This window comes from Lissotriton vulgaris, chromosome 5 (genome assembly GCF_964263255.1).
Source record: "Lissotriton vulgaris chromosome 5, aLisVul1.2, whole genome shotgun sequence".
In the NCBI taxonomy this organism is placed as follows: domain Eukaryota; kingdom Metazoa; phylum Chordata; class Amphibia; order Caudata; family Salamandridae; genus Lissotriton; species Lissotriton vulgaris.
Window position 1 is genome coordinate 1977313320 of NC_141693.1, and position 12348 is coordinate 1977325667.

The following is a 12348-nucleotide window of genomic DNA, read 5'->3' on the forward strand; positions in this document are numbered from 1 at the left end:
GACAAACATTCTTGGTGGTTTTCAGGAGTTTCTTCATCTCAGGTGGGTGATGGTGTTGGCAGACTCCTGTGTGGTCCTGGTCCCTGCACTTGCAACCATGGTGGCTCCTGCGATTGTTTTCATTTGTAAGATGATGAGCACTGCCTATGAGACTTTGGTCCTCGGATCATGGTTTACTGATCTCGTCTCTTTCTGCTTCGGCTTTGCGACCCCTGCGAGTTTCGACAGACCCAGTGTGCCACAGACTTTACAAATGGTTCAGTTTAGTATGATGAATTCACCTGTGTCTCTGACTCCCCTTCCCCCTTTGTGGCTCCGATCACCACCTCTATTATTATTCTCCCACTTCACAGCGTTTTACCTCACCTCCCATTCTCCTTGCTTCCCTTACCTGCTCCTCTGTTGATCCCCCACCTTTCCCATTATCAACACAACTCTGGTCTTTTTTTTAAATATATATATTTTGTGAGGTTTTTTGTTTTGTGCATGACCAGGCAGTAAATTGCTACTGCCCCTCTGCCTTAACAAAATTATGCTTTTATACTAGTTAAATGACTTTTTTTTTAAAGTAATTTACAAATCAGTAAATAAAACAAGCATTTACAATGCAATGGTCTCGGCATTGTTAAAGTTAGCGCTATTGGCATTACTCATGACAATTTTATTAATGTTTTTGTTTTTAAAACAAAAATAAATGGCATTGTCATTTACAATGCCAATAGCTTAATCGCTCGCAAATGCGAGACCTATTGCATTTGCACCCACACAGAGCCACACACACAAAGCCACCCACACACACACATACAGAGCCACCGACACAGTCCTTCACACAGAGCCACCCACACACACACAGAGCCACCCACATGCACCCACACACACACAGTACCCTGCCGAAATACATAACAGGATCTAGCCGGCCCAATGCAAGACCGTCCTTTCAGTAAACAATGCACACTCCATTCTAACCAGGCCGGCCAATATCCAATAGAATCATCATTGAAACAGAGAACGAGGAAATGCAAAATGCACAGCACAGTGTGCACCTCAGAACCGTAAAATGTGCCCAGATTCCAAAAGCGCTTCAACAATACACAGATGGTTGTAATTGGCTATACAAATGCATGAAGCATAACATATTTAGGAACAGACGTCTATACTCTTACACACGTTGATTGCCTTCTACAAACGTTACCGTGCTGAAGTCTATTTCATTTTCAAACTGCATGCTTTGTCCTTCGTTTGAAGTCATCCCTGTATCTTAGAAAACAAAAAGTATTCCGGATGTACGGTGAGATATACACTCTAAATATAATCTGCCAAAATATGTACAGACATTAATATTAAACATCACCCAACCTGCGTCACTTGGTATATGTGTAGTTCCTTTAATGTGTCCTGTGGAGCCGGCTGCGCACGGCGCAACTTCCTCTCAGTGGTGAACTGTGGTTGTCCTGTTTCCATATTCACAGAGCTTGTGTGCAGCGAAAGGTAGAATTGGCGGGAATATCAACATAAAAGCAATACCACAAATGATTTCTCAGTCCTCGCTGAACTGCGCTAACAGTAGTGCACCCCAACAACATGTTAAAACTAACAGTGACGTAGCAAGGGAGTCATTGGCCTTTATGCAAGGAAAGAAACCGTGACTGTTTGCAGACAGTTTGGTAGAAAAAGGCAGTCATGATTTGGGGCCAGCCTCGTACCTCAGGTTCCCGATGCCACTGCGCCTGCTGCACTATTGGTAGCCTAGTCCAAGAACACAAGAAAACGCAAGTTCTTCAGCACACCCGCTCGCTGCGGACTAGTTTGGAATCCACTGTGCCCCTCGCTCTGTCTGTCATGTACAAAGTCCAGGGGTAGGGCTATACAAAGCAGGCGCAGCACTGTAGAAGTGAGAACGTGAAAGCATATCAATGGGAGACATGCTCATGTGTGTGGAGAAAAACAGGAAACTGACTTTTTTGCAACGAAAAGCTGAATGTGTCTCTGAACTCAGCATTTCAGTAGGATGTGTAACTTTTAGCACTACTGTTGTGAGGTAACATGGGAACTTATTTATGCCTGACCTCTTGAGCATCTTACTGTGAGATCAGTTGTTGCACATAGCATCACAGATCTGTATGTGGGGGACTGAAAGCATGGTCAATTGTAAACAATGTAAGGAAGCACCACCAAGTGTACACGTGCACCAGAGGATGAGTCTGCAATCTGCACGCATACGCACCACAGCCCTCGCGATTACTGCATAGAGGGATCGAGAGAAAAAGGGAAAATGTTAACTTTTAGCAGGCTCCTCCACTCACTGTCATCTGTTAGACTGTCAGCTTGAGCCCTGGTAATTGTTATCAATGGCTGACCTCAAAGTGACCCCAATTACACAGGTGCTGCACCCCAGGCGGAGGGAGAGCAGTCTACGTTGCCATGTACTTCAAATGCACCAGTTACACTTTGGATAATGTGCGATGGGTGGGGACAGTTCTTGCAAATTATACATGTTCCCATTTATAAATGAAACGTTTGAAAATAGGTAGCTTGGGAGAAGGCACTGCACATCTATTCAGAAAGCACGGCACATCTGCACGTGTGTAAACAGGTGAGGCGGGCCCTCCCTTCAAGACCAGAAGCAACGTCTCCACAAACTAATAATATTTTACATTCTAATATTCACATTCGTTGTTTTAGAGGTGGTGCAATTGCTAAAGGACCCGTGAGACAATTAGTTTCCCCGTTCCCAAAAAACGGAACAGACTCTGCATGTTCACTTTCTTGTTTTCGGTCTTGAGTCTACAAGAGTTGTTTTCACTCTGAGTTCCAGAAGCCCCGCTATTGGCTTATTCCACCTCAATGCTGTCCCGGCAATGTATTGCTCTGAAATCGATCACCTTAAGTCTACTTGTCAAGCTTAACAGCTTACAACTTCACATCCGAGCAGGAGCCTGTGAACGAAGGAAGTAGAACCCCCTGAAAATGTAAACCGTGCACCACTCGTTCAACCTGAGCCCTTCCCGCGGGAGTTCTTGTTCAGATGAGAACCGCCATCTTTGAGAAGAGCTCTGGAAGTCACAACCTGGTGTTGAGAGGGGGCTCTTAATGAGCCATGTACGAACCAAGCTTTGAACCCACGTTAACGCAGCTGCCAGGGGCAGCTACTCTATCCTTTCCCCAAATTTCCCCTGGTGCTTGCACAGCCAGAGTCTGTGGGGTCAGCCTCAGGAGATGTGTGCGCACCCCTTCATGCGCAGCGCCCGTCCACAGTGGTGCAATCCGATCTCTCTGCACAGATGGTGCTTGCGACGGAGACACGGACAGCGTGAGGGGGGGCGGGAACAAAGACACGGACAGCGGGAGGGTGGACGGGAACAGATTGTGTGCAAGGAGCGTGCAGGTTTCCTCCCTCCAAGTCACGGAGACACGGACAGCGGGAGGGGGGGGCGGGAACAAAGACACGGACAGCGGGAGGGGGCAGGATACAACCACGCGGGATCGGGACGAGGTTAGCAATGACGAAAAACATCTGTGTAAAAAAAAAAAAAAAGTAAACGTCCACAATGGCCCACCTCCGAATGACGAAACAAAGTGGGCGGGCTTAAAAAAAGCCAGAAACGCCCACGAATCTGCTCCAGCCCAGAGTGACACACATCTCTTCCAATGGATAGGTGAAGTAGTGTGGCTCACTAGTTAGAGGCGGCAGACCCGAGAGCAGAGGACGGCCCGGAACCAGGGTTCGATTCCCGGCGCGGCAGGTTTCTGGACCAGGGTCAGCGGACTCGATAATTCTCTCGCCTCGGTGCCCACCCTGATCAGCGATCACACTCGGCAACTCTGGGCATTAGCTTGCCTCATCTTCACTAACGGCCCCACCAGACCGCCGGGGATGCCTGGTCTCACCCTGGAGATACCCATTAAGGGACCATCTCTCAGGGAAGCCAGGAAGGGTTTCGCAGCGGTCGAAGCGCCTTGGGACCCTCCGGGTAAGTAATGAGCTATATAAATGCCTATACATACATTTACATAGCCTCCATTTACGAAGCTAGCCAATGGAAGAGAGAGGCGGGTTAAAGCCCTACTGTTGAAGTCATTAAATCTTCGGCTCCGCCCCCACTGCTTCGCAGTGCGACAGTATCCTCGACCTAAAAATTGCCCCAGTATCATTTCTGCAGTACATGCATGCGTGCGCATATGTCATCCCCCATGTGTGCAAAAAATGACGCAGCAAGCAGATGGGTCAACTGCGTCTGGTGCCTTTTTATTTTTTTCTTTTGTCCATTGTTGCACATCGTCACATAGTGTTGGAAAAGCAAGTTGGCCCAAAGATTGAACCCTATTACATTTTCATTCATTCATAAATCTTTATTTCGGCAAATTTTTGCCATAAAAGATGTTCTAAACATTCGTTAAAAAAATACAATATACACGGATGATCAGTAATTTCAATTGACACAAGCAAATTGAGAAAAGATCAGATTGTTGCTTAATAAACCTAGCAATTACTGTACATCCATTATATCTTCGATAAAAGTCAATTATAAAGTACTTGTGCAAATAAGTTTAAACAGTATTTATCAAAGACCTACGCTTGTGCCACATTGCTATCAAAAATTTTGCTACGGCAAAAACAATCGGGCTGGTTAGATCTGTTTTAAAAATTCTATAGGCCTGCATACAATGAGTAAATCCCAAATTTTTACAGAGAGGTATGAGCCAATACCTTCTTGACTTTTGGTACGCTGGATTAGACTGGTCAGTGGTGCCAAAAGGTGGGCATACTAGTGGTCTACATTGCCATTGCTTGTTTTATAAGGATGCTGCCCCTCACTGGATGTGGCACAGCTGGGTACTACATGAAGACTTCTAGGTGTATGGATGCTTGCTCACAAAAACACATATTTCTTCAATGTTAGAAGTTGCATATTCCTGCTTAACTGCATATGTGAGTTTTGTGCAACTAGTTTCGTTAAAGGGGCAGTAAAACATTCAACAAGCGGCCTCCAAAATGCCTTTCCATTCTCTCACCAAAGGCAGCAGAGTTCCCCTACCTCTGTGATAGATGTGAGGAAGCCCTCAACTTTCGAAGCCATCTAAGGAGCCCCGTAGGAAGAACCCTGGGAGGAACCAACCTGTACCTGTCCCCCAGCGAGCCCGGGAGACTCGCCCCCTACGATAGGGTTTGATGTGATGTGCGTAAAATGCAGCCAAAGAAAACATTTCCCATAAGAAACCACATCCAACAACATCTGCAGCTCAAGTAACAGTGATACATTTGATGTCCGAACTCAATGGAAGCATCAAGGGAAAAGATACTCGCAAAAAGTAATGAAAAAGAAACAATTGTACCACACACGGAAGCAGCCAGGGTGTTAAAAATAAGCTATGGATCTGATGGAAAAATATAGAAAAAAAGCAAGATAATATAAAAGTAGTGGTTGAAAGACAAAGATGAATTGCAGCAAACGAACAGAAAGTAAATTGATTCAAGGAAAAAAAATCAACAAGAACAATATTATTAAAGCCGCAACAAAGGCACTCACAGCAGTTAAACATAACTAAGAAAAAAAATAAGGGTATTTAGTAGACAAGCGACGTGTAAAGGGAATTCCTGGAAATAGTGATAGTAACCAATATGATAGTAAATATTGTGAATAGAAAAATACACGTTTAATGTGGAAAAATTCAAAAATACAGATAAATGGGAAGGAAGGAAACTGATTTGAACACCTTAAGCTTTATGTGAACTCTGTCGTTGTTCTCCGGATTGGGTTTGTTTTGGGTTTATTTTTACTCTTGGTTGGGCTTCTTTCGGCCTTCGTTGGACAAGCTGATGTGGCTGCCTTCCCTGTCGGAACCAGCAATGCTGCTGGAAGCGGAGGAGAGAAGCAGCGGCGGCGGCGGCAGCGCAGGGGCGTGCACAGGGGGGCTGCATCGGGTTAGTATGGTTCCCACCTGTGGAAATGTGCATTACTGCGGAGTCCTGTCGGCGGCAGCCTCACACTGAATATTGCATTTCATGGAATCCTTAGAATAAAAGCAGCGCTGCAGCATGCAGAGACTATAGGAATCTCGCATTCCATTAATAGGTCTTCGAGCTCGGCCTTTCGTAATGTTGAGATGAGGAGCATTCGGTGTTGAAATGCTGCGCCAGCGTTTCACTGAAGTGGGCTGGAATGGTTGGTTATTTGTCTACAGATGCCAGCAGTGGTCCTGAGCCAGGGGCAAGGATTACACGCTCCTATTCTTTCGGCGCATTCTGGTACGCGTAGTCCTGAATACATTACCAGTTGGGCAAAGCTACAAGTACCAGAATGCAACCAAATAAACAGGTTTGGTGAACTTCAGACACCTGACGTTTGATAACTTTAAATATCCGGGCCACGGCAGTCACAAGTCAAATTTTGTTATGAACTAATTATCAGTGTAGAAGGAGTATTTTAGATATCCTTCTTATCTTAATGCAAATTGCACTCTGAAAAGATGTAATAAATTGACGTATCACGATGTGATATCAGCCAGATAAACACAATGGCCATGTGCACCAGGGTACCCTCGTCAGCAGTGCAAATTGTGTGTTGCTCGTGAGAGCTCAAGATGCACACGCTGCGTGTGTGTAGTTTTCTCTCCTGCATTCTGGCACTGGTAATTTTGCCTTTTCCATTTTAAATACAGGGTAACAGTTTGCAAGAAAAAACCCAGTATGCCTGTACGTTGCACAACATGAAGTCTCTGGTGGCAGGAGTTAGACACAGGCTAGAATTGATGGAGCAGATACAGAGCTGGAAAGTAGGTTTCACTCTGTTCATGTGCACATTAGTGGCTATCGCTTATCTCCATATATGTGGCCTTAATTATGTTTTTAAATCTATTAGGTGGTATAGGAAACCTACCGAAGACTTATTTAGTGTCCACTAGGGGGTGTTCTCGTCAGCCATTGCTGACCAATTAGCTCACACCGCTTTGCATTCTGGTACTGGTAGTGAAGCATTGACACTGGGGAAAGTAAAATGACAGGTGCCAGAATCCAGAGTGGCTCAAGCGCAGAAGGGCGAGGACTGCCAGAAGATCCTACCACCAAGATAGAGCAACATGTGAACTGCAGGATGCTTATTTTCAAGTGCGCAAGGGTTTGCAGCGCGAATAATTCCTATTTTTACAGTGGCTCTTGGGACAATTTGAGGCGTGAACACAAGGCCAGCACGGGAGATTACTGGCCTCGTTTAGAGTTTGGTGGAGTGGATAATCTTCCAAAAAGTGGTGGATGTTCCGTCTGCTGATTTGAGACATGACATCAATGCACTCGTAATGTACCAGATATGGTGGATGTCCCGCTTTCAACCAGCTCTACATAATAACCAAATTATATGAATTTCTAGAAGGCTATGAAAGAGGCTTCCTAAATGAGTGTTTATTTGAATCCTGCATGCGTGAATCTATAGAATATGTGGTTATATCTCAGTTTCTGTAGAAGTTCCTTTATTTATTTTTTTGCTACTTTCTCCTAGAGATTTGTCTGGTTCACAAATCAGGGTGTGCAACATTCATGTAATCTGCTTTATTTTATTTATGCAAAAATTAAAATCCATCAACTGATGATGTATTTTAGCACGAAATGCATCCCGTCTTCAACTTGACACAAGATTGCATTTACTGCAAAAAAAAGCGAGAAAAACAAGTGCTGTGAACAACAGCTGCGTGCGTTCTGGTTGTTCACATATTTCACATGCTATAATATACATCAGGTTGTGTAGGCTTTACTTCCTCTTCTTGTGTTTGTCCCTTCCCTGGATCATGGACACATTGCTTGTGTCCTTCCACTGCTCACTTTTGAAGCACTTCTTTCTTTTTTTGATCATGCCTGCCAGACAGCTCATCTGTATGGCTGCAAAAGACATATTGTGAGATTACCAAGAACATATAGGGGGTTGGAGCCCGCCCATTGATTACTATTGGTTGTCTTTCCTGTCAATCTCATTTGCCTGCTTCTTATTCATGTCTCAGCTCGTCAATCCTGGGTTTGTCTCTTCCAAGGAACAGTGCCTCTTTAGCACGGTTTTTGATTGGCTGGCATCTATGCTTCCAATGCTTGCTTTTCAAGCACAACTTCTTTCTTTTTGGTTAAGTACGCCACAGGAGTGCATGTGTTTCTAGCTACCCCAGTGTACTTCTCTCTCCTTGTACTCCGTGCTGCTGTCTGTCATCAGTGTGTGGCCTCCCTATTTCGTTTTGAGGTCACTCTTGTGTACTTCCCTCCTTGCTTTCTCTCCTGTGTGCTTGTCCCACACCTGCTTCACGTTGTTGTCCCGTGGATGCTTCTCCTTTTTTTAGAGGGAAACATCGTTTACAACACATGCGACACATTGCATGCCGTTACAACACAAGTCGTTACAACTACGCGTTGTTGCATCGCATGCCATTACAATGCAAGTCGCTTCACTTACTTGCTCTAGGGGCCAAAGGTGCAACACCTTCCCTACTGTACACGCTTGAGTTGGAATGGTAAATTATACTATTCTAAACTCCAGCCCCCAACCCCCATCAAGTCGTTGTAACAACATGCGTTGTAATAGCATGCAATGTAACAACGTGTCGTCGTAATGGCATGCGTGGAAAACGCATGCGTTGTAACAAGTGCTATTCTTTTTTAGAGTGCTGAAAAATGGTCCGATAAGTTTACTATCCATCTGATGTCAGCCAACGAAGGTTGATGATGTGTTAGCAATGATTTGTGCTAGTGTATTCAATGGGTGGGGATATACCCTACTGTTCAGATAGCCAAGGGAGCAGTGCCTGTGTGCGAAAGGTACATTAAAGGTTTAGATGCTGATGAGAATAGATCATTAATGGGCCGGGCATTGCTATATTGCAGAACTACATGTGGCCAGGTCAGAAGGCTGTCTTTGTGTTTCTTTGGCTGATTTCAGGAACTATAGCAAAGGGTGTGAGGAAGATATTGTATATTCTGAGGGCAGCCTCCCGGAGGTAGAACGGGGAAGGGCTGTGGGGGCTGCCGCCCCAGGGTGAAACAAAAGCCCTGTAGAGAAACAGGAGCGTAAAGAGTAGAGGTGGGAAACCAATGACAACTGGAGCCAGGCTGTAGTCAAAGGCCTTGCTCTGGCCACCTCGAGGTTCCCTTAGAAAACAAGCTGATCCCTCATGTGGCTTCTGCCCGCCAAACACACTAGAACCTAATGCACAAAGAATTAAACTCAAGGCAGTGACCTTCGATGTAAAATGGGTGAGAAATGGAGATACCCGTTTAGAACTGCTAAAGGTGGAAGTAGAAAAGCTGAGCTCATTTTGCTCCTCCAAGCTGTGTGATCCTTGCCAACATTTTTTTCCAATGAGCTTCCTTAATTCATAGTCAATTATGAGAATAACTTGAAATATATGAGATTGAGATGTGCAGTCTACAAAAATCTCGTGTTTAATTTAATCGCGGCCACATATAATGCACAAATGACAAGTGGCTTGCCTCCTAGTGCACCAGTGGCATTGTCATCAGGGTGTAGGGGGATGTGAATATATCTACATAGATTTTTTAACACTCTCTTTTAATAAATACCTGTGTTGTGATCTAATCTGATGTACTAAGGTAAAACGCTTATGCGTGTTTGTAGGAAGGTGGCTACCTGACTATGGTTACCCCAGATTTTTTGCCTTGTGTTTAGCTGGTTTTCGACTTAGTTGGCCTGGTTCCCTGCTAATCAGGGCCCCAGGCCATCTGCTCTCTCTGTAAAATGGATTCCATGTACCCTAGGTGCATAACTAGATTGGCTTGGGTCACCTTATCAGCCCCTGTACAGAGCACTATAGGTGCCCAGGGCATAGGTGCATCCAAGGCCTACCAGGGGCTGCAGCATATCTTTTGCCACCCCTGGCTGGCTATCTAAATTGACACAACTGGCTGATCACTCAGCTGGGGCAAGTGGGTGTAATCACCCCTTGCTTAGATATAGTATACCTATATCTAAACCTATATCTGGACACATATATAGCCTGTAAGCCACTCCTATGGAAGGCCTCATCAATCCTGGAGGCAGAGTGCGTGGTTTTATGTGAGATGGTGCTCTGGCATGAGCTGAGCCTGTCTGCAGCTGTCGGGAACAACTCCCTAAGCTGATCCGGGATAACGCCATACCATATACTCTGAAGCGCCTTATAATCCTCGCGGTTATATAGCAACTTTGGTTTGGCTTTATCAAAACATGTCGTGTAAGGTGTCATACGAATTGGAATACTACCCCCTCGCCAGTTCTGGCGACGGGGGTAGCATTCCACCCTTCTAGAGGGAGAAGACATGTTACTTTACTAAAACGCGGTTGATTTAAAATGAGCCTCAGATCCACAAAATGGATGCCCCTGCCACAGACACGGGTCTGACCTCCTGCTGCTGACCGAAACCCGGCAGAGGAGGCCTGGACAAAGAGTTTCCTGTCACAGGGCGGTGTCAAACCACCCCAGACAGGAGATAGTGGATTGGAGTAGGGAGGTTTCAATGAAACCAGACACTGCCTGGGGAGCACAAGGCTGCCCCTTGCAGGATCCGGCCAAACCGGTTCTGGGGCCTCCCAGCCCCTGTCCCAGCGCGGCCAGGATCAAAGGAGAGGGGTGTAACCACCCCCTTCCTGGGTCCCACCCATAGGAGGGGACCTAGCAGGATGTCCAACCCCCTAGATTCGAATAAGAGGGGGAGCAGTCCCAACGGACCTCAGATCATCCTGAAGACACATAAGAAACGAAATCTGGACCTTTCGACTTTCTACACGACGTGAGAAGACTGAAGAATCTCCCTTGTGGTCAAGGAGTGACCACCCTGTGCAAACAGGCACCATCCAGCCCTCGACCCTTGCTTTGTTGCAGTTCCCGCCGGAACTCGAGCGACAGAGATCGACGAGATCAAGCTTGCCTGCCTTCTACCTGCCCGATCCACAGTCCCTGCAGAGCTGAGACCCGTGGAGGCGACCGGAAGCGTGGGGCACGCCATCTTGAAAAGGCCACGAGACGCTGACCGTGCGGCCCACGAGTGACCCTCGAAGCTGTACACCGGGGTTTGAGAAGCCCCAGCCCCGAGCTCCACTTGCACCAAAGCTCACCCCTCCACACTCGCTGAGTGCTGCGTGGGGCCCTTCTGCTTGTGTGCGCTCGACGCGTTGGCCCGGTCACTTGCCAGCTGGCTTGTGGCCCCTGTGCCGACGAACTTTGAAATCCGACTTGCTTTTCTGGTTGCTCCAGATCTGCACCAGCTCCTGTGAAAAGGAGCACCCACTCTGACCCTCCTGGTTCGAGTGATAAGCAATCTCCCGGTTCCGCGTGGATTGCTTTTGCCAAGTGCTGTTTGCTACAATCTTCAAGCCGACGGCGCTGACGGCGAGAGCCTACGTGGGACAGATCGTGACCTGCTCCTGGACGTCGCAGATGCCCCAGAGCCCACGTGACAGCGGAGAGAAGCCTATCGACAACCGCCTGATTGCGCCCGACATTGCCTGGTTCCGTCCTGGTTCCACCCTGGTCACTGCTGAGTGACCCAGACTCTGTCCCCTCTGCTTTCAGGTACTTTTCTACATCGATCCACCCTTGGATCGCACCGGACACTTCTGCTTCACAGCGCCTGCAGCTGCAACAGCTCCAAGCACCCAGAACCTGCGTGACAGAACCCGACGCCACTTCGACCCTGTGCACCCACGGCCTGTGGGTGAGGTAACTTTGCAACGCCGGTGTCTTTACACTGGTACACACCTCTAGGGTCTGTGTCTAAAGTTTTGTGTTCCTAGGTTCAGCGGAAGTATCTTTTTATTCACTTTTATTGACTTTTACGCACCATTGACAGTGCATTGGTGCGCGCCGCACTTTCCGTGCTGCACCCGTCTCCTGTGGGCTACTCCCGACTTCTTCATTGCTTGTCCTGACTGCTCCCAGCGAATCTCTAGGCCCTAGGCCTAACCATTGTTCGTAAAGTGTTACTTATACCACTTTTTTGATATATGGTCTGAGTGGCCACCCGCCCTCATCCATAAACGTGCAACTTTATATGTGTAACAGTGCTTTTGATTTAACGCTTGTGCCCCTTTCCTCATAAAGAGTACTGGGGAGTAATTTAGAAATAAATACATATATTTTTATAATATATACTTGTGTGGTGTCCTTTCATTTGATTACAGGATTGTATGTGGTAAAACAGCTCGCTTAACACGACCTCTTAAGTTAAGCCTTTAAGGCTGCTTAGTCCATGCTACCACTAGGATAGCTTGTCTACAAGGTTGACTTACAACCTGACATCTTTGGGGTTTGTTTGGACTGATAACCAGTGGTTCCAGAATTGGAAACACTACCTATCAGGCCAACTTCTCACAGTGTTAA

The 12348-nt window shown here is 46.5% G+C and overlaps 1 protein-coding gene across 1 annotated transcript in view; it reads left to right on the forward strand.

The window, feature by feature from the left end:
* Positions 1 to 12348, forward strand: part of MVB12B (multivesicular body subunit 12B) — a 465468-nt gene that overhangs the window by 106190 nt on the left and 346930 nt on the right. The window lies entirely within an intron of this gene.